Source organism: Buteo buteo, chromosome 10 (assembly GCF_964188355.1).
Source record: "Buteo buteo chromosome 10, bButBut1.hap1.1, whole genome shotgun sequence".
Lineage (NCBI taxonomy): Eukaryota > Metazoa > Chordata > Aves > Accipitriformes > Accipitridae > Buteo > Buteo buteo.
The window spans coordinates 3,037,486-3,058,590 of record NC_134180.1 but is presented as its reverse complement, the minus strand read 5'-3'; the positions used below and the strand labels follow the sequence as shown (position 1 = coordinate 3,058,590).

Below are 21,105 nucleotides of genomic sequence, written 5' to 3'. Positions count from 1 at the left end.
AAGCGGTGCAGTTTCTTCCCATCGACATCTTTTACAGGATTAAACCTCAAACTTGGCCTGCATTTTGCATTTGGTTTTTAAATCAGGAATCATTCTGGAAAAGTAGCACCAGGAAGAAAAAACAACTTGCTAAAGTGTTCCCCAGCAGCATATCCACATACTTTAATATAAAAAAGCTGCTGCTAATTTAAAAAACAAATGTTTAAGCAATCAAGCATGTTTATTTAATTTGTCCTTTCTGTGCCAGAGAAGGCCTAAGCCACTCGCAGTGGCTGCCACGCAGCATTATCAAGAGCATTCATGGTGAGGACCCTGCACGTTAGGATGGGAGCAGCTTGGAGCCCTAATGCAACCCACCCCTTGAAAGGAAGGTCAGCTCCTGCCGATACTCAAGAGAGGGTCCCTCGGGACAGTCCAGCCTCAGACCCACCACCCCAAGATGAAAACAGACATCTAAAGCCTACGGCCAGGACTTAGGATTCAACCCATTCCTTGTATCCAGCATGAACCAGATCATCTCTCTTTTCCTCCAAGAGCTGTGAAATTTTAGTTCATTTGCCGTCACTGCAGACTAGTGTTTTTTCACTAAAAAGACGATGTATTGCTCTGCTTGCAAAGAGGGTGCAGGATGCACAGAGACAGGTACAGGGGAACCTGGAGCCCCAAAACAAACCCATTTGGAAAGGGGCAGCTGCTGCCTTGCCATGGTGAGATGCCGCTGACCATCGGTCCCTGCCATCCATGGGCTCCCAGGAGCTCAACACCAGCATCTTAAAAATACAACTTGCACTCTATTTCTTTAAATGCTCTGAACACAGACCAACTCTTGGTTTAAATATTCATCGGTGCCGTGATGGGACCTGTGAGCCATCCAGTAAGTGGGTTGGGAGCTTCATCCGCTGCCATGGAGCACACCTTCAGCTCGAGGGCCACTTCGTACCACCTTACGGCCACGTTCCCCAATTAACGCCAGCCACAGAGCCTGCATCTCTTACGGCAACAGTAAACTCAAAAGGGACTTTCCCCCCCTTTCTCCCAAAGCCTCGCCAGCAGTGAGCTAAATCCAGATCTGCTCTTCACACCCACCCACGAGCTGGGGCAACCAGCAAAGATTCATTAGCAGGAGGAGCCACGTTCCTCTTGCTTTGAACATGAAAGCAGCCTGAAGGGGGGTATTTTGTGGGGGAGGATAATATTCATCACAAAAAAAACCCAAAACATGGAGCAGCAAACACTGCCTTCAGCCTCCCTGATGCCAAAAGGGCTCTTGTGGACAAGGTTAAGGATTGGGCATTAGTCAAACTGGGGAGGGAGAAAGGTTTTTCTTCTCAAGTCATCTCTCAGGAGACCTCTGTCCACTCAAGCTGCAGGATATCAGCGTTCACCTGCTCAGCTTTCCCTCTGGCCTCCACACTGGCATATTTGGGGCTGGCTCTTACCCTCATGGCCATTTAACCTGTTTACAGAGTTAATATTCCAATGAGGCAATGCAAGACACACACAGCGCTAAACCAGTAAACAAACAGCCCCGTTTCCCAGCTGGACAAACCCTCCATCTCTTTGACACGAGATCCTGCGCTGTTACCACCTTTGGCATGAAATATTCCTGAAATAAGTTGGCCAGGAGGAAAGTTCTCGGGAGACCCAATGGCAGCAGCTGGATAGCAGCGCCCAAAAACTGCAACAAGCTGCGGGAGGTCCCTGCTGCAAGGCTGCAGAAGGAACATTTTGGATGCCACTGAACACAGGGGCTGGGGAGGGGAGATAACACATTAGGTGTCCAACGGGGGTTTGCTCTGCATTCCCGGAGGCGGGAATGCTCCTTCAGCCTTCCTACACCATTAACTCTTCTATCAAGAGATGCTGGATGCTCCCATGATGCAGTGTTTTATTCTCAATGTCAGAAGCCAAGTGTTTTTTTGGTTTACCTTTGAAGGGCAAACATAGTAGCCAATGCCCTAAGGAGCCGGGTAGCGTTGGCTGCTTCTTTGAGCAATCTATCAGTAGCCCAAGGAAAGCTTGGTTTTCTCAAGTTCACAGTTGTCATGTGAAAACCTCATGGATTCACAATGAGTTGAGTCCTGGGCTCCCGATGAAGGATAGCTCTACATGTGCCCATTTCACAGATGAGAATGTTCAGGAATGAACTGGAAAAACAACATTCCCATGGTCTGCAGTGAAGCCGGGAATGGAGCCTGCTCCCGATCATCCTTCCTCCAACAGTCACCACCACATGTGGCTGTTTCCACCAGGCACACACCAGGAGGAGTTTCTCCTGAAAAGCTTCTAAAGGCTCAAATTCACCAAGAAATGAGCAATAACCACAGGACAGCGACTCCATGGATAATCCAGATTTCTGGTGGATCCCAAAACACCTAAAAGGACCCAATTCTCAGAGCACAAGCAAGTCTCCAGAGAGGTTGGAGAGCACCATGCTGCTCTTCCCAACACTGGAAAAGCTCAGACCTGGACTGCAGATCAGCATCTCCTTTCCCACCACGGCAACGTCAGGAACGGCGATGCCTCGGAGAGGGAGCAGGAGCGCAGGAGTGTGAGCGAACCCGTTGTAAGCAGGAACTCAATTTTGCCCATCATTATTGTTGGCTTTAACAAATAGCTTCTGGGGATGGCAGGTACTTTATTAATTTTTCCCCTGTGCAGCATGCAGGATGATTGAAGAAATCACTGGCCTGTTGATTTGTTTGCCTCCCTGGCCCAAAATAACTAGCTATTTATTTTTAAACAGCAGGATGCATCAAATCCTCAAATCAAGGCAATGGAGATGGGAAGACGTGCCACACGCATCCATGGTACCGACGCCTGGGCAGAAGGTTTCAGCTCCTTTCTCCACACTGGGAAAAAGCCAGCTCCAAGTCTCCCACTTGCACTTCAGACATGGGAAAACTGAATAAAGGGATTTTCCACTCCATTGGGTTTATTCTGTCAGCCACGTTCCTGGTGACCCCACTGGACTTGTTGCCCACCGTGCCTGAGCTTTGGTCTGTGTGAAGACCAGGGAGCATTTGGGGACCTCAGTCTCAAATACAGTTCCTGGCCTTGGACTTTGCTGCACATCCCTGATGTGTGAGGTGGTGGGGATATTGTGGGTGATGTTAGGACAGAGAAAACTGCAACGTGCACATTGGGAACCAAATAATCTTGGAAGGTGCTTCTCTCTCTAACAGTTCTCCTGCAAAAGCACAGCCACAGGAGATACCAGGCACAGGCTCATGGTGCTGCAGCACCTTGCCAAATCCTCCAACACCCTTCCAACACCTAAGCAAGACATCTGCCATGTCCCTGAGCCCTCCTGGAGCCCTCTGAAGCCAGCAGCAAGCTGTAGCCAGCTCGGGCACCCATGTCCCCAGTGGAGCTAGAGCTCCTCTCCTGTCCCAGCAGCCGCAGTTGCTCGTGCAGGAGAATTCAGGATTCATGTTTTGCCCTCCCATGGGATTACTCCAGGAGTGTAGGAAATGCCCAAAGCAACAGCTGATGCACAAGGACTCATGTGACAAAAAACCAGGGTTAATCAGCCCTCCTGAGGAAACACCACTGGGGCTGTTAACTGGGTGTTTTGGCGGTGATCTCCCGGCAGGGCTGGGCGGGAGGGAGGGAGCATCCAGTCCAATGATATCTGCGGGACAGGACATCTCCCGCACAGCTCTGCTTTGTAAAGACATCCCTCGGGAAGGAGTTTCTCAAGTCACACAACCCCAGCAGAAATTGCGCAAGTCAGCTTCGATATCCCCATCCTGTAGGCCCCTACAGATGACCTTTTTGTGTGGGGTTTTTTTAAGCACCATCTCCATTCTTTGTGGTTACTGAGAGTGTTTTCCATATGAGCAGCACTGGAGAGTTCCAGAGCCTGCAGCCATCCCACACCAGAGCCTGCTGAGCAGCCAAGTGAGACCTGCAAAACCCCAACGCAGGCTGCAAGCTGCCACGAGGACCACGTGGGCAGTAATGGATCTACCACGGACTTATGACAAAACCACTGCCGGGGAAAGGCAAGGCTTAAAAAGACGGTGCAGACGAAGGGAGCTGCAGCAGCAACGTGCCACGGCCGAGGGGATGGAGGGACAGAGAGTGAGAGCAGCCGGCTCCAGCGCTGCCAGCATCGCCAGGCTGCTGCAGGGTCCCCAAAGACCCAAAGCAGTGACGGCTGCTGCCTGCAACGGTTCAGCAGGGAGCTGGCTCTCCCCACGCACGCTCGCCTGCCTGCTTCAAGGAGAGCCTTTTTTATTTGTTTTCTTTCTTTTTTCTTAATTTAGAAAAAAGGAAAAGGTGAGGGAAGTAACTTTGCAATTCTCCAGGGACCCAGGACTCCTCGTGCCCATCCCCAGAGCAAGGTTAAACTGCACGAAGTCTGAACAGAGCCCTCCAACAGAGCCCAAAAGCAGAAGAAATGACCTCCCCCCGCACACACACGCTTCCTCCCACTCCCCAGGGACAGCAGAAGGGACCCGGGGGTGCATCTTCTACCTGCCACACACAAGCACCATAAATAACGCGATATGCAGCACGCTATTATAAAAGCGGGTCCTGTGCAACTGTCCACCATACGTCGAGTCATGCCAGGCAGCGGCACGGGCAGGTGCCTGCCTCCCCCTCGGCGAACGAAGCCTCTGCTCTGTGCAAACACGACGGGCTCGTGCTCAGGGCCGCGCACGTTGAGTTTGGCAGCTACGCGCGGCCACAAAGACGGTGCTGCCCTGTCCAAAGACGCCCGGGCGTGGGCTGCGGTTTGTGCAGTGGAGTCATTTACATTGATTTGCTTTGCCACTGTAGCGTGCTGGGGTAAATCAGCATACGGTAGCATCACCTAATTGATGGAGGTAGGTAAAGACTGCTTTCCTGGCTTGGGAGAGAGAAACAACTGCAACTTTGACCAGGCTAGGTTGCAGCACCGGTAGCTCAGCTGTCCCATGTCTGATGCAAAGACCCATCTCTTCCAAAAAGACCTCCACAAACGTACTGCTGAAAACACAGCACATATTACACGCTGCTGCATAACACCACTCCCTCCTCCTCCTCCTCGCCTCCCCGCGTCCCAGCCACGCTTTGCCTCCCCTTCCCACCCTGTCCCATCAGCCGCCAGCCACAGAGGGGGCCTGCCAGCTGACAGATGAACCTTCAGGTTAACAAATCCAATTTGTCGGACACAAAAAGCCAAAGCATTTCATTTCTGCTGGCTTTTGCTTTATGAAATTGCTCAGACATTCAAGACGTGAAATGTCACCGTGTCACTCGGTGGCAGCTGAGGGCACGGAGCTGGAAAGGTCGGGAGAAGCTCTCCGAGAGCTACCCCTGCTCAGCTTGAAGGGAAAGGGGATGGGGCAGACGGGGCCACCATCATCGCTGGGGACAAGGGGGCCATCAGCCCACACCTCCTCCCAGCTGCAAGCCCAGTGCTCCCAGTCCCACGAGGTCCAGCAGAGCGCAGAGGGACGTTAACAACCAGTGCTAGAGCACGAGCACCCACTCGTGACTGCAAACAAGCCCCTTTTGTTCTCCTTGGCCACAAATCCTCCACCACAGTCGCCTCGACTCAGGGGCCAGCTGGAACCATCACATTTCCCTGAGCTTCCCCAGCTCTCTCTGACCACCCCAGGGAACGGAGGGCTTGCTCTGCTCTTGTGCTCACCCGAGACAAAAAAAAACACAGCCACAATGCTTAGCCAAGTCCTTGCATCCAAAAACCACGTATAATCAACATGCACGATGGCAGATCGGCCCCAACAGCCAAGAAAGAGCAGTGATGCCGGCTGCCCCACAACAGGGTGGAAAATCCACTGTAAATCCCTCTCCAGAGAAGGACAGAAGTTTGCACCCCTAAAGGGTTTGGCTATGGGACAGCATTTGCTTGGAGCCTGCCAGCAACACCCCAAGCAGCTCCCTCTGCCCCGGCAGAGACAGAGACCGGTTCTTGGGTGCCTCACAGCCCCCAGGACACCGCTCCGTTTTACTGCAAACAGTAAAAGCAACAACAAACAAAGCCAAAGGGTTTTTTGTAGGGCCATTTGGGCAGGACACAGCGTCGGAGGCACCACAGAGCCCATTTGTATCCCACCAGGAGCAGGGAAAGCTCTGGCCGGTGCCGGTGAACGACACACCGGCGCTTTGCCGCAACGTCTACCTCCCCTGAGCTGGGTCTCGGAGCAGGGATGTCCAGAAGGGTTTCTGCTGCGTTATCCCGCAAGCGGTGCTCAGGGCACCCTGCCTCCAAATCAGAGGGACCCAAAAGCTGCGTCAGCACAGCAGGAGCCGGTCACAGAGGCCATGGGCAGAGACAGGGCTGCGTTCCCCGCCGGGTCACGCTGCAGGGCAGGGAGCGAGTGCTGCAGCTCCCGGGCACCCCTCCAGCCAGGAGGGAACCCGAGACCTCCTCTCACGGGTGAATTTACTGCTGGGAACATACAGTTACAGATCGGCCAATGCCGGAGGCGAAGCAGAACAGGACACCCCGCGGCACAAAGCCCAGCTATGCAAGTTATGAAAGCGCCTGAAAATGAAAATGGTTGGTGTCCATTTGACCCCAGGGCCAGAGCTTTGCTGCAGACACCGCTCCAGTTGCGTGTTTAATTGCAAGAGTCTGGGGAGAAGATGTGCTGCTGCAGGTTTCTGTGCGTCAGCTCCAGCCTTATCTCAGGGCTGGAGCCTCCCCGTACATTGCAAGGCTGATGCTGGCCCAAAATGCATCCCTGCTCATATGCACCCATGGGGGGACAACAGCCAAGGTCAACTGCAGCATCTCCCATCCCTCCCCACCAGTCTGCACGCAGGAAGTTACAGGGATGTCAGTCACACTGTTGGTCCAAATCTCAGGCTCTGTGCAACGTCCAAAACACAACGACGCGATGCAACGCAGGAGCCCGTGCTGAGATTTCACAGTCCTGTCCCAAAATGCCAAAGCCCCATCCCAGAGCAGCAGGTACCAGGTGGGAGAGCAAAACCTGCTTCCCACACCAGCCTGCCATGTTCCCTGGATGATTCCTGGTCCCAGCAGCAGGAAGGGCTGCTGGCTTCTCTAACCAAGAAGATGCAGAGCAGGGGTGCTGCTCCAGTTTGTTTCTGGGGAACAGGGAAAAACAGAAAGCAAGAGAAGCACTGCCAGAAGGGCCTGATCCAGGCAGCAGTGGGCACTGCCAGACCCCAGGAGTGGAGAACAAGGAGACACTACTTCGGTCAACCTCGGCTGAGCAGCGGCCGCCTGCTCTCTGCCTGTTGCTGTAGCACCCGCGGGAGATGCGCCACGAGCATCCGCAGAGGTGAGATAGAGCCTGGCCTCTCCCGCAGCAGCAGGGAGCTCCCACTCCCATGTCACGGGGCTCCGCCAAAGCTTTTGTGCATCCTCCTGGGAGGGGGCGGCCGCAGCATGGAGCCCCGCTGGGAAGAGCGGCGCAGCCGGAGAGGGGGCAGCTGGCACCGAGCTGAGCAGCAGGGCTGCGCTCCCCCTCCGCCGCCGAGCCGCACGGGCTGTTCCCGCAGCCGGTGTCCCTTCCACCGCCTCCTTCCCGGCGGCATCCCCCACGCTCCCGTCTGCTGCCGCCCGCTCCGTCTGCCCCCGCGCCAAGTGCTCCTGGCTCATCCCATCCCGCCTGCCCCAGAGCCTTCTCCAAGAGCAGGAAAACCTTCCCCGGAGCGGTGCTGCTTGGCAGTGACATGGGTTTTCCCAGCTCTTGCCCATTTGTGCCAAAGCACACTTCGAGAGACTCAACGGCAAGCAAGCGCGTGCTCATGGCATCAGCCGACTGCAAGCACGAGCGTGCCGAAGTGTCCCTCTGTCCCACGCTCTCCTGCTCCCGCTACCCACATCCAGAGGCTGCAACTGTAAGAGAAGCCAGGACATGCAGGTACAGACAGAAAGGGATGGACAGACAGGACTCTGTTTGATGCCACCGCTTTCAGCGCTACCTTGACAGAGGGCACTGAGAAAGCAGTACAGCCATCTTGTGACTTAAAAAAGCCCAAGCCTGGCAATTATTTACATAGGCAAGATTTCAGGATATAGGGGGTTTTTCCCCTCTCCTAAAAGAATAATTAGAAAAAAAGTGGTTTTAAAATAAAGCAACTTCCAAAGAAAAATCCAAGTTGAAAGTCTTGCTTTAATTTTATTCTGAAGAATAAAGCACGCCGCAGTGTTCTAGGGGCCCAATATGAGTCCGGCATCACAAGCTCCTCTGACATTTCCTAGGAAAACCTGCAACTGAGTCACCTGTAAACACTCCTCATGAGAAGGTTTAGAAGGTTAGGAGGAGAGCAAGGCTCTCCAGGGCAAGCACCACCTGAGACACTGCCAGACAGCCCCTGCCTCGAGAGCATCTGTTCTGCATGAGTCAGGACGGAGGATGAAAAATTGAGGCACCGATAAGGGATACAACTCACTCAAAGACATTGGAAAAAGTCAAGGGTAAGCCAAGAACAAAGCATCAGACTGGGAGATCCAGTTACGAGACAACACAGCCTAATTACAGCCTGGCTCTAGGTGGTTTTTAAGAGCGAAATACAAGCCTATGTGCTCTACGGGCTCCAGCGGCCAGGCCAGCGCTGGGGACGGCAGCTCCAGGGCACAGACCCCTTTGGGGACAGCCTTCTGCAAAGTGTTTTGCAAAAAGGCTCTGGGCAAGACCTGAAGCTCTTCTCCCCCGGCTTCCCATCTCATCGCTTGGCACGGGCTATGCTGGCACCACGAAGCATTCGACAAGCTCACCCCTTCGAGGAGGCACCCAAAGACAGCACAGATGTGACTTGCCTGCATCCCCCGCTTCACCAGTCCTGTCCCCCAGCTCCCCTAGACACTGAGCAGAGACCCAAACCATGTCACCCATCCTTGATAAGGGGGGGACAGCCTGGTAACTAAAGCACAGGACGAGGTAAGATGTTGGGGACGATGTCCCAGGTGGGTCCTCATGTGCAGCTCCGTGCACACGCCTAGACCGGGAAGACCCCTGCCAGCCGCAAACACAACTCCAAGCATGAAAAATCCATCTCCTCTCTTCATCCCCTTATCGCTGCTCCTCACCCAGCCCAAAATCCAGCCCCTTGCCAGGCCGGGCACAAGCCATAGGCCCACAGCACCCATCTGGGCACCCACCTGAGCCCCCACAACCCTCACAGCACATTCCCCAAGGCAGCCGGGATGAGAAGCCTTAGCTGCAAGGGCTATTCAATATTTTATGCCCTTCCTCTCTTACTTCTAAGAAACACTTTAGCTCCTCCACACCTCCCTACTTTCCTCTTTTCAAAGCAGCCTTACACCTATTTTTAGGTCAGCACATCTTGGGTCTGCTGGATGGGTGCTGTCCCCCACACCACCTCCGATGGGAGCAGAAGCAAAGGGATGCTCATGCCCTCCGCACCGCTGGGGCAGCTGCTCAGCCCAGGGATGTTCAAGCTGCTCTGCAGAGGGAGAGATGGATGAATAAAGTATTGAAGCTATAGTCCTGCTGTCCGCAGCTCAGGAGCAGATGCTGAGAGGTCCGTGGTCGCTCTCAAAACCCAGATGGCCTCACCAGGATCTCCTTACGGGCACCAACAGCAAAGCCTTTAGGGCATGCAGTCTGTGAGCAGCCTCGGGGGCCAGAAACGTCACCGGTGCTCCCACCCCACAGCACCAGACAAGCTTCTGCAGGTCAGGCTACTAAAATTGAGGCGCTGAAAGGCGATAGGGGCTGCCGGCAGCCAGAGCTTCCTCCTCGTCCTTCCCTGAGGAAGCAGGATAATGTTGGAAGGACAGGCAGCGACAGTGACTTGTCCTCAGACCTCACCGCCATCTGCCCTGCACCCAGCTTCGCTTGGGTTCACCATCATCCTCAGCCTTTGGAGGTGTTAAGTTGTGCTTTGGGCTCCTGGAAAAAAGGAACCTTCTTATCAGCATAGTGCAACAAGTCCTTCCAGGAAGGAGTCAGCAGGGAACGTCCTCGACTGTCCTCCTTGGGTCTCTGCACGGGTCTCAAAGCAGGGCCAGGGTTCACACAGCAGTCGGGCAGTATCCAGCAACTCCAAATTCAGGGGGACTTTTCTCCTCCTGACAAGTTTTGCAACAGGAGAGAAACAGGCTGCGAGCTTCAGGGCCTAGATGCCGGAGAGGAACAGAGGTGACAGGAAATCCCAAACCAGAGGAAAATTCAGCTTGTTCTGGGTCAAATGCAGAGGAGGAAGCAGAGGCACAAGCGGAGGCGCAGGGAAAGGAAAGCCCTTTCCAGAAGAGCAGCCCAAGAGGTCAAGTCTGTACAAGGCTTCTGGGGACTCGCAACACTTCAATTCTGATGCTGAAGGTCAAAACCCCAGAGATGATCAGGAGCCGGTTCCCAAAACCTCTGGGATCCTTCCCAAAAGGAGCCCAGAGGATGATTAGCCAACGACTCTCTGAAGCGGAGCAGTCCCAATGGCACACGGGACCAGCAGCCACCATCTCCTACTGCTGCACAGATGACCAAAAAAAAATCCATCCCAGGCACAGCGGACATTACCTTCGCTTTGGAGCAGGTGGCTGAGGCTGGCAGCCAAGCCGGGGCACACCGATCCACCCAGCCGTGCCCGACGGGGAGAGCAGACGCCAAGCTCCTGCAAGTCAGAGCTTCTCCATGAAACAGCCACCCTTCCTCAGCAGTAAAACCAATTAAGAGAGGAAAGAGATGAGCAGCGCTTTGATGGATGCTCCCCAGCTGCCGGCAACGTGGGGATGCAGAGGCTACCGTGCCAGGCGGGGAGCTGGGGCCATTGTGGCTGTGCTGCGTGCCAGGGGATGGGGAAGGAGGTGAGCCATGTTGCTTGGCCCCCGAGCTCACCAAATCAGCCCGCTCTCCGCGGTGTCGTGCTCAGCCTGCTGACGGTTGAACCGCCCCCAGGACTTGCGCTGGATCCTGCACGCTCCCGTACTTGTTCTGGACACCCCAGGGAGAAGAGTAAAAACAGCTCATCTGAACTGTACGCGGCACGTGCCTCGCCACATGCAGGGCCATCACTGCCCCGGCATCCTGCGAGAGCCGGCGTAAAGCTGCATCTCCTCCTGCCGAAATCCAGCCTGGATGGTGGCAGGGATTTACCCCTCATGGGGTGGAAGAGGCAGCCCGGCTGCCCAGCATGGTAGGGTTTAAGCTACATTGGGGTGCTGCCCTAAACCCCTAGCCACAGGCAGGGAGCAGGCAGGACAGGGGCTGCATTCAAGGGTCCCTTCAGAAATCCCTGGGCAAGAAAACAGGGACACCAGGTTACATCTGAACCGCCACCATTTTAGAGCCCTGAACAGAAACAGCCACATACAAATACCACCGATATACCTGGGAAAAACAGATTTGCTTCTTGCTTTATTTATCAGCCAGGCAAGCGATTCTACGCACACAGAGGTGGGAGAGCAGGAACACATCCCCGAGACACCCTCTCCCAGCTCCAAAAATGTATTCGTTATCCCCAGGCGGTTTCTGGCACAGTGGAGAGATCACTCTCCGATTAGAGATGTTTATCAGTAAGCTGTAATGAAGGTGGGACACTGACACCGTGATGAATATTATATTTCAGGAAAATTTAAATGAAATGATCCATCATGCCCAGCAGAAGATCAGCAACACCTTCTGCCAAGCACCCGCACCAAGCGGAGCGGCTCCTCGACCGAGACTCCGCTGTGGAGACCTGCAGTCACCTTGGCTCGCCGCTCCGGAGGAAAAACAGCAGCAACAGATAAAAGAAAAGCACTACATATTTCCAAGGGCACATAGAGAAGCAGCAACACTAACTGGCTCACTTGCAAAAGAGCCACAGCCTTCTCCAGCACGGCAGCAAGATATCCCCCTTGCATAGGCTCTGCTGAGCATCGGGACAACCCATGTTTCATTTACTCGAGCGAGTTCAGGTCCTGGCATTCAGCACACCCAGAAATAGAGTGCCCTCGGAAACAGGACGTCGTTCGTGCAGGATGCGGAGGGGAAGGGTTACGGAGCGGCTTTTCCCTTAAGTGAAATATTGCCGCCGGCTCAATGGAAGCAGGAGGTTCGTCCCTCCTGGGAGGAAGCTATCAGAAACCACTCTCCCTCCAAGCGTGGCTAGCCCACGTTTTGCTACCTGTTGCATTTCGCAATCAGGCAAAACGCTGGAAGAACGCAAGACTACGTTAAAAAGCAAGAGCAGGTGCAGCAGCGCGCAGGGCAGGACACCAGAAACACTACAGGCTGCTGCAATCCAGACACGAAGCATTACACATGCATCTGAATTTTAAATACAGAGCATTATGACTGGCATCCTCACAACTGCCACAGCAGCCTCGCCACTACAGCTTTTATGGTAATTCACAGGGAGTTACCCACAAGGCACTGCAGAGATTTTCTTGGCAGCCATCCTAAACTAATTTTTATAGGTTAGTGTACGGTTATACATAAACGTTTAAGAAAAATAAAATGGCGACTCAGAGGGAAGGAGCCGACCGGGAGGTTTTTGCGCCACCCTGCAAACGATGGTCCAGTGCAAAATGCCACGGGGCCGAGGTCCATGCCACCACTGCCAGCCACCCCATGCTGGGGACTGGGGGACAGAAACGCCAGTTGGTCCACGAACTGGTTTACACTGGGCAAACCCCATGCAGCGGCCACCACGACGCCCAGCCCTCTGCATCGCTCCTGCGCCGCCGCCTCTGGGTTTCCAGAGCATCCCTCTGCCCTTTGCAAGGTGTTCAGCTCAACCAGGTCCTGCCTGGCCAGGAGATGACACTGCCACCACCCTGCCTGCTCCCGGGTTGCCATCGGGTGCCTGCCTACAGGTATGGGTGCTGGGCTGCGGTGCTCAGCCCCCATCTTCCCCTTCTCCCAGGTTGCCCGGGGAGGTTGGGTGCATCAGCCAGCTGGCTGGAGAGGAGCAATCCCAGGGGACAACAATTTGTTGGTGGAAACCACGGCATCGTGACAAACACCTTTGATGTGCTTTGACGCCCAATCCTTCCTGTCACCGTCCCTGCCCGCCGAGGGCCACCCCTCCACCCTGGGCACGTCCCCTCCTGCAGGGAGGAGAGAAAGGCTGGATTGGTCCCCACCTGCCTACTCCACCTCGGAGCTGCCAGCGGGACACAGATCTGCCCATCACCTTTGCTTTCCACACATCCTGAGCCCTGCCGGTCAGGGGTGACACGGAAACTTTACGTGGCGACTGGAAACTGCTGCTCAGCTTCCGACTACACTTCGCAGCCGATGGAGGGAAAGAGTCAAAGCCGCTGCCAACGAGCGACAGCAACACGGTAAACAAAGGGAAGAAGCAGCGGGAGGGAAACCTTGATCAGTGCAAGCCAGAAGCAGCACCCATCTACCTTTCACGGGAACCAGAGCAAACACTTGATAACAGAGCTGAAGATTAGTTTAAAAAAAAATATTTCCCCAATTCCTGCAGATTTTGCATGCGTGCACACACATGTGCATCTGCAGCACGGCAAGCAGGTAGTCTGTCCGTCGCTGCTGTCTTCACAAAAGCAAAATGGAGGGAAGCACAATCCAGACTTTTAAGGAAAGAACCTTTCAGATTTAAATCATCTGTGGAATTACTAGCAACACTGATACGGATACAGGGACACTAAGAAGAAGGAAACAATTAAGCAACAGCTCAGAGGGAGAGATGGTGAGATACAACTCGAGCACCACAAAGAGACAATGTGCTGAATTTCAGACAAGGCTGCTATTTTTCCTGAGATAGGATTATTGCATTTTGAGAAGCCATGCAGAAACCAGCACACCATGCCCTCCCTCTCCTTCCCGCTATTTGCAATCCTGGCTCGGTGGTTGAAAGCAAGAGAGATCGAGAGCGCTTTGCCTCCAGCCTTGTGCCTTCTGCACCCAGAGCACGTGGTTACCCCATGTAACTCTGCATCGCATCATGTGTCAATTGCCCACAAGCAGAAGTGAAAGGGGGGAAAAAAATCCTGAAAACAACATTATGTAAAAAGTTAGGGTATTTCCAAAGTTAGCATCTGGTGTATCTCAACTCACCCCTCAATCGGGCTTGTAAATCCACCACCTCCCAGGAACACAGCAGCAAGCGCCGAAGAGAACGAATCATTCCTCAAGCCTGAGCGGACCAGCTTACCTGTCGCCCTCTTAAATTGGCTAACTAGAGGAAACTCAATGCTCAAAAGCGGGACACCAGATGCATTCCCACCTTCACGCCCCTCCGTGCCACGTCCAAGATGCCCCAAGACCGAAGCGGAGACATGGCAGCCGGAGAGGCAGAGCCCCCCCAGGCACCACGCTCCCTGCATACAGATTCACGCACAAATGTTTTGCTACTCAAACCCCAACAGGATTAAAATCCCCCCGGAGAGAGACAGAGACCCTTCTTGCAAACCACTTGCAGGACCCACCATGCATTGCAAATCACGGCTGCAGCCGAACCAGCCGCGATCCGAATCTCCTACCTGCAGCCACGCTGCCCATGTGCTGCCATCCACCCTCCCAAATCGCACCATTAAAAGCCACTCGACCTTCAGGTTTCCTCCTCCATTAGCACATTCCCGTGAAGGTGGGGGCATCCCGGTTGCTTGCGAGGTCCCAGCCAAACGGCAACCCTCTGGTCTGATGTAAACCAGCACCGTATAGAGCAATAACCTATGAAACGAGGCTGTAAACAAGTGATTCAGCTGCTAGCTTTGTGAAAACAGCCCCAACATCATGGTGGGAGTGCAGACCTCCAGGAGCTGGGCAGAAACAGCCACAGGCTTCCTAACCTAAACCATCCCACAGCCCCGATTTAATCTGATTTATGCAAATGTTAAACCAATTTAGGTGTGCATATTGTACAAGTCACCTGGCCCAGTTTAATTTGATAGGTTTTTAAACCTGTTTAGACAAACTAAGATCTGCTTTCTAATCTAGAGCAGCTCTTAATAGTGCAAATGTTGCCAGGGAACTGGAGCACGGACATTATGACATATCCTATTTGTATGACAACACTCAGACCGCAATGGTATGAGCTATAATAACGTATGGAAGAGGGCAACGCTAAAAATCACACCTCTCTGGGCTGGCCACATCCATGCAGCAGGGCTCCGAAACCCCTCTCTGCTACACCACGAGCTGTGCAGACATCACCTCCAAAGCTTTCCAAACCCGAGATGCACAAGCCCGGGTGAGTCCCAAATAGCCCAGGGCCGCAGCAGGCTGGCTGGATCGGGATATGGCGAAGCCTTCCTTTTCCAGGGCAGGGCACAGAAGTCCCTGATGGGGCCAGCAAGTCCCAGGAGCAGGGAGAAATCCCAGTATTGGGTCCTGGTGTGTCCCCCATCCCCATGAGCTGGGCTGTCATCACCTTCATCATCACCGCTTTGTCTCCAGAGCCGAGCATCCCTAAGTGCCTCTGAAGATCTGCAACCCTTTGAAAAAGCTCAGGTGTGTGCGTACAGCCCATGCTGCTCTCCTCGCATCCGCACATGCTCCCTCCTCACACCTGGACATCCCGGGGGACACACACACGTACCCGTTCCCTTCCTCTGCCGCTGCAGCAGCACCTCCACCTCCTCCCTCGGCGGCTGCACCCAGAGTGTGCTGCTTGCCACGTGTGCGTGGGAGCCACGTGCCGGCCCTCAGGAGCTGGTGGGAGGACAGGAGCCAAAAGGCTTCATGGATTAAAAAAAAAATAAATTAAATAAAGTTTGAAGAAACTCATGCCTCCCAACCAGCTCCTTATCAAGTGATGTCAAGAGGGCAACACGGGCTGAAAATTATTGTTTTCAGTGATGCTGGGGCCATGCTGGGACATAGCCATCTGCGAAGGGTTCTGAGCGCAGGACACGCAACTCTGCAAGGGCTTATTCGGCCAAACAGCAAATAATCCGACAGCGCAGGCAGCTATTGCAATGGGAATGCCAAGCTCGATAAATTACTAAGCTAAGACAATGATACCCAAGCTAGAAAAAAAAAAAGTCCAAGAGAATTATGTTAGAAGTCTGGAGGGTTTACAAGTTGAAGGATGGAGAGGGGGAAAAAAAAGGATAAAAAAAGACAATTTCCAGTTTGCTAGGCTGATGTCAAAGAAAACAAAAAAAATCAGGCAAGTTATAAAGCAAACAATCAGAAAGAGAGGACAAGAGGGAAAAAAAAAAAGAGCGTAACAAACAGAGCCCTTCGATTGTTCCAGCTTATTGTGTAATAAACTTTGCAGAAAGGAAGCTGGCCTGAGCTTTACTACTTCAGGGCTCACAAGTTTAAAATCGACAGCAATTTAAAAAAAAATAATACTGTTCACAGCCTGCCCAGCCTGGCTATTTCCTTCAGTTTGCAAACAAAAAAAAATAAAAAAGTTCTGTGGATCCTGCCCAGAGTCACCAGCTTGGAGCAAAGCCCAGGACTCCCGACCCCGCTCCCACCGACCTCTGCACTAGCAGCAGGAAGCAAAGAACTTCATGGATGGAGGGAGCTGGGCCAAGGGAAAGGATTATTTGAAGTAGAAAGTTAGGCACTTTTTTCACGCTGTTGAAGCAATGATATTTAACTGAAGTAATTTGCAGATTTTCCTTTTTTGAGGAGAGAGTTATGAATAATATGCATGTTCTTATCAATTCATATAAGAAGAATTTAAAGCTCAAAGTTCAGCAACTGTGGATTAAATTACTCAGCAGCACCTTTTCAATGCAACTGAATAACCTCTCTCCTTACCATACGCTCGCACTGCCCACACTGACTCGGGTTAGATCTGGCTTCACTTTATCTCGGTATCCTATACTCGCAATTTTGTTATCTCTGCAATGCAAAAGAAAAACTGTTTTAGTTGGGAACAGAGTGGGTTCAAATAAAATCCATACGCGGTGGCAAGCCACAGGCAACACGTCGCATCCATCACGGCGACTCGCCACCCACGCAACCTCATACGCCACGTGGAAAAGCGGATAAACAGTTCAACATGCACTAACTACCTCGAGTTATTCTGCAACAAGGCGAGCAGCTGGATGGGAACTTCACCCCGCTCCACACCGGCTTCGAGCCTATTGAACCACGGAGGGCACAGCCACGCCAGGCACCGCAGAGGGCATCCATCCCGACCCAGTGCCAGCCCAGCCGACCTGCCGCTGGGCTGTGTTTTGAGACCTCAAAGCAGCATCAGGTGGGACAATCTCCCACCTCAAAGCCGGCTTTGAGGTCTCTAAATACGGCCCAAGCCCTTTGGGCCAGCGTGGCAGGCAGGAGCTGTTCCTGCGCTATGAAGAACCACAACCACCACCACCCCTCCAGCCTCAGTTTCCCCAGCATGTGGCCACATCATCTCCTCAGACATCCCACCCGGCTGGACCTCGGGTGTCTCTTCCCCCTCATTCCCACCTCTCCCCTCAAAGCAGCAGCAGAATTAAGGGTATAACAAGAACCCACCCTCCTGGAGAAAGAGCAAAGGCACATCTTTCCTCTTCTCCTTAGGCAACCTGTCACACCGGTTATTCTTTAGCATCCAGACAAAAGGCAGAGCAAACCCACTCCCCGCGGGGCGAGACGGAGGAGACACCCCAGGAAGACGCTGCATTTACCAAATTCACATTGATAAAACCCAGTGAGCCCCAGGGACCAGGGGGACAGAGACTCAGGGTGGCACAAAGGACCTGATCCCATCCTGCCAGCAAGGCTGATACCAGAAGACACCTACACAAGGACTCGAGGACCCCCTGCCCCCCCATCACCTCCATCGCCCCACGCCCAAGCGTACAAACAGCTCTGCTGTGGGGGACCCCTCTCCCCCTGCGGGCAGCCCCCCGCATTACTCGGTGGCACGGCTTCAGCTGGAAGCTCCTCTCGCATTACTCAAAGTATTTATGACTTTTTCCCATTTGAAATATGGGCCCTTACCACGCACAGGAAGGAGGAGGAGAGTGCCAGCAAACTCGTTAATTTATAAGTCAATCTGGCAGGGAACAATTAACAGCTTTCCCACCATCAGGTTGGCAGGAGGAGGGGTACCTTCCCCCCAGGGAGGGCAGGAGGGTCCCCGCATCGGCACACACTCTGCCCTGCCAAACCCAACCAGCTTCATGCTCAGGACCCAAATGTGACTTCCCCCCCCCCCCCCCCATCAGGGGCTCCCCCAGCCCAAAGGGACGAGCAGCCTCGTCCCCCCACAGCGGGACCCCCATCAGGTCATGCCACCAGCTCCCCCAGCCTGGCACAGGTACGCAACCCCCAAAACATGCTGGGGGGGGAGGAAATAGAAGTTATAAATCCATATTTTACTGCTCAGGACACAGGTCCCTGCCCAAGCAGAGCTGCCAGGCAGCGCTGACAGCCCGGGAGCTGTGGGCAGGAGCAGAAGTGCGAGTGTCTATGGAGAACGTCCCCTCCAAATTTAGCGGGGGCTTGTCTAGGGAGGGGACAGGGAGACACTCCAGACGCAGAGCCCCTCTCCCCTGTGGGGTCTCCCAGCTGGGAGGAAGGGCCAGGAACGCCCCCCAACCAACCAAAACCGCTTTTTCCTCGCAATTGCAAGGAGCACTTTCACAAAAACAAAACCTCCCGGGGACTTGGAGAGGGCAAATGCCCAAAGAGCAGAGCCGTCCCCAGCCCGGGGAGGGTGCAGCACCCACCGGGAGGGACCACGCGTCCCCGCAGAGCCCAAACACCCTTCCACGGGTGTCACCTCTTCACCAGCATTTCCCCCCCCCCCACCTTATCCCGCATTTGCACTATTTGCTTCCCCAGGAGGGACTGGAACAGGATCCTCCCGCTGCAACACAAACACTATTAATCTTTACTATTTTTTTTGGGGGGGGGGGGGGGACGGACACGGGACAGGGACAGGGCGGTGTTCGCCCTCCATGTGACAAGTTTTGGCTCGGGGACGCCGGGGACAGCTCTCACCCACCGCAGGATGGCCCCAGGGCTCGGGATTTCAGCTGAAATCCCGGAGGACGGATGGAAAAGGGCTGCTCGCTGCCAACCCCAGGGGTGTCCCTTGGTCCGCGGAGCCAGCTGCACCTTGCAGAAGAAGCAGATTTGGTGCAGCCACCCCAACACAGGGGAAGGGGACCTCCACACACACTCCAGCACGGGGTCTTGGGGAGTTTTGGGGTGACCCAGGTCCTTTCCTTGCTGCTGTCACCATCCCCAGACCACTACACAGCTGGGGAGAATGGGGTGAAACCCACTTCCCAAGGGACTCCGGAGCTGGCGGGGAGGACAAGGCACCCGTGGGGCCACCGGTGTTTGGGGTGGGGCGAGGGGAGCACCCCGGGCGGGGGGACACAACCGCGTCCCCAGGCTGCGGCATCGCCCTGCCAACATCGCGGGGAACGCTCCGGCGTCTTCTCCTCCGACACCCGCATCTCAGCGACGCCGCTCCGGGAGCGACATCGGCTTCGGCACCGGAGCATCTCCAGCACACGCAAACGCCGGGAGGTCGGAGAACCCACCCATCCCACCCAAAGGGGAGGTGGGCCACCTCCCACCGACACGGGTGGTCCCACAGTGCTGCTCCACGGGAGCGCAGCCCTTAGCACGAGGGTGACACCAGAACATCCCAAATCCCGTCTCGTGGGTCAGCGCCTTGAACCGAGCACCCGCTCGCCCGGTGGACCCCCACTCGAGAGGTGACCGGCGGGGGGGACGGGGGACATAGGGACGGGGTAGGGAGAGCACGGCGGGGAAATGGGGGTCCCTAAAGGCAGTGGGGGGCGAAGAGGGTGAACCGGTACCAGGGTGTGGGACTGGGCACGGAGCACAGCGTGGGGGCGGGGGCCGTGGGACGGAGCCGGGCTCACCCCGGGGACCGGCACCGGGCCGTGGGACGGGATGCACCCCAGGACCCCCTCCCCAGGGCGGGCTGCCCCCCCCCCGAAGTCCCGGTCCCCCCCAACCCGTCTCTCCCCTCGCATCCCCCCGCTACTAGTGCCGGTGGTCCAGCGCGCCCCCTCCCTGTCCCCCCCCGCTATAGCGCGGCCCCTTCCTTCCCAACGCAGCCGCCCCCCCCTCTTTATAACACGCCCCCCGGCTCTCCGGTGCTACCCACCGGCACCTCTACGCACCCCCACCCCGCTACAACGCGACCCCCTCAACGCCAGCCGGCCGCACCCCCCCCCCCCCGCAACAAGACCCCCAAGGCAGCCTGCCCACACCCCTCCCAAGAGCCCCCCCCCACCCCGCGAGATACCCGCACCCCTCTCCCACCCATTGCCGCGACACCCCTGACCACGCACCCCCCCACTATAACGCGACCCCTCCCCAGCGCAGCCCACCTGCCTCTCCCCCCCCCCCCCCGCTACAACGCGGCCTCCCACCGGCGTTCTCCACACACACACACCCTTTACAACGCGGCCCCTCAGCGAAACACCCACCCCACCCCGCGCCCCTCACTCCACCGCGACCCACCGGCGCCCCCCCGCTACAGCGCGCGCTCGCTGCACCCGCCACAAAACGCCCCCCCCCCCCCGCTATAGCGCGCCCCCCCCCCCTCCCCTCACCCTCACCCGCCGTACCTGACGGCGCGGCCGCCCGCTCCCATGCTGGCCGGCGGAGGGGCGCGGAAGGGCCGCGGCCGCCCTCCTCCTCCTCCTCGCCTTCCTCCTCCTCCTCCTCCTCCTCCTCCTCCTCCTCCTCCTCCTCCTCCCTCCGCCTCCGCCCGGCGGCTGCGCTGGGGCCGCGGCGCGGGGACACTGCGGCGCGAGCTCCCTCCCGCCCGCCGCCGGCCACTCGCACAGGTGATGTCATTCCCCGAGCCGCCGCCGCCTGACGTCACCGCGGGGCGGGTCCCCCTCCTCCATTCCTCCCCCCCTCCCCCCCCCCCCCCTTTTTCCTCCACTATTCCTAGAGAGGGGAGGGGGGCGGCGCGACGTCACCGCGGAGGGCGAGGGGCGTGGCCGCGCCTTAAAGGCCCCGCGCGCGCGCACCCGCGCGCCTTGCGCACGTGGGCGCGGAGCCGCGAGGGACGCGGAGGGGCGGGGCCGGGGCGGCCCCTCGGTGGCCCTTCCCCCCCCCCCCGCTGCGGCTGATTTCAATCAATTTCCCGTTTTCATTCTATTTCCCATTTGGGGCGCGTTTGCGATATTCAGTTTATTTGCCGTCGTCATTGTATTTTGCGTATTCGACGTATTTCCCTTAAGATATTGTCAATGTCGCCTCCGTTTTCCACGATATTCACGGAATTCAGCAAATTCCTCGTCGC

At 55.6% G+C, this 21,105-nt stretch overlaps 1 protein-coding gene across 1 annotated transcript in view; it reads right to left on the bottom strand.

Moving 5' to 3' along the window:
- PTPRS (protein tyrosine phosphatase receptor type S) overlaps positions 1-20,538 on the bottom strand; it is a 164,553-nt gene extending 144,015 nt beyond the window's left edge. Inside the window, exon 1 of the mRNA XM_075038011.1 lies at positions 20,420-20,538. The gene's annotated coding sequence lies outside the window, so the exon portion shown is untranslated. The remainder of the gene's footprint in view (positions 1-20,419) is intronic.
- Between the last annotated feature and the right edge of the window lie 567 nt (positions 20,539-21,105).